Below are 1592 nucleotides of genomic sequence, written 5' to 3'. Positions count from 1 at the left end.
GTTTTGCATCCACTCTGGTCTCCGAGTGTTTCTTTTCTCTCTCGCCTCTCCAGACATCCCACCTAGAGTTAGTCCAAGAAGGGAAAATGTCAGCCACTGAGCAGTTTGTCTGGCAGCTTGCATCAAGCCTGTGTGTCTGTCTTCTTTGTATCTGTTTTCTCTGTCTTCTTTGTGTCTGTTTTTTCTCTATCTTTCTCTCTCTCGCTATGGTCACCGGATACCCCATCTTTGGGTCCTCACCCCCTTGCCGAGGCCAGACCCTGGCAGAGAGTCAGTAAAAGGAGGGAAAACTTCCATGAGCTATATGACACAATCGCCTCAACATTGGACTCAGACATACCAATCATTATGCAGCCAGCGCAGAACTTGTAAGGTGCCATCAAGTCAGTTCCCACTTATAGCATCCCTATGTGCAACAGAATGAAACACCACCCTGTCCTTCAAGTTACACTTGTGTCCACTGCTGCTGCCAGTGTGACAAACCATCTCATTGGGGGTCTTCTTCTTTTTATTTTCCAGCACCACATCTTAACAATATTCTGGCTCTATACATGTTTTCATCTTCCAGCATTATATCTGACAATGTTCTGCTGCAATCCATAAAATTTTCAGTGACTAAACATTCAGAAGTCTCCAGTCTCTCCTTTTTCCTAGACTGTCTTAGTCTTAAAGCTTCACTGAAACTTGTCCATCTGGGTGACACTGCTGGTATTTAAAATACCAGTGGCATAGCTTTCAGCATCTCAGCAACATGCAAGCCACTATAGTATGACAAACTTACAGATGAGAGACGGGGCACAGGACTAGGCACTGTTTTATTGTGTTATGCATAATGTCATCTGAAGCAAATCTTACTTCACAGCAACTAACAACAACAATATAGAAGGAAGTAGCTTCAAGTTCTTATTCAATATAGTCCTACAACCTTCCGTACAGGGGACAGAGATGGGGAGACTGAAGAGTAATTTCATTAAATATTTGATTTTTGATTCATGTGCCATTCTACCAAAGAGTTGGGGCCACTTAAATCCCATCTACAGAGACAGTCCTGTGCTAATCTCTAGAGTCATGCTGTCCATAGGCAAAGGAAAAAAATAATAATATATATATATATATATATATATATGGAGCTCTGGTAGCGTAGTGGTTATAAATCGGACTGCTAACCTCAAGGTCAGAAGTTCAAAACAACTAGATGTTCCATGGGAGAAAGATGAGGCTTTCTGCTCCCATAAAGATTTACAATCTCAGAAACCTTTTATAGGCTCACTATGAGTCAGAACTGACTCCACAGCACATAACTGACACCACCATTTTGCTGTTGTTGTTCTAGTTGGTTCTGACTCATAGTGACCCTGTATAGGGTTTCCAAGGAGTGGTTGGTGAGCTTGAACCATTGACCCTCTGGGTCAAACAGACCTTACAATCCAGCGCATTAAGCTTCAGGGCCACACCAGGACTCCATATATATGTATATCATTATTGCTATTGTTATTGCTATTTCTAACTGCCAAAAATTTGGTTCCAACTCATAGAGACCCTGTATAAGGTTCTGAGAGTGTCAGTTGGGTCAGCTGAGTTTGAAGTGATGA

At 42.1% G+C, this 1592-nt stretch overlaps 1 pseudogene; it reads right to left on the bottom strand.

The window, feature by feature from the left end:
• The window catches only part of LOC102811776, a 1762-nt pseudogene extending 1536 nt beyond the window's left edge, over nucleotides 1-226 (bottom strand).
• Between the last annotated feature and the right edge of the window lie 1366 nt (nucleotides 227-1592).

The sequence above is a fragment of the Chrysochloris asiatica genome, unplaced genomic scaffold (genome assembly GCF_000296735.1).
Source record: "Chrysochloris asiatica unplaced genomic scaffold, ChrAsi1.0 scaffold00088, whole genome shotgun sequence".
NCBI lineage: Eukaryota > Metazoa > Chordata > Mammalia > Afrosoricida > Chrysochloridae > Chrysochloris > Chrysochloris asiatica.
Note: the sequence above shows the minus strand (reverse complement) of the source record. Positions and strands in the feature narration are given on the sequence as shown.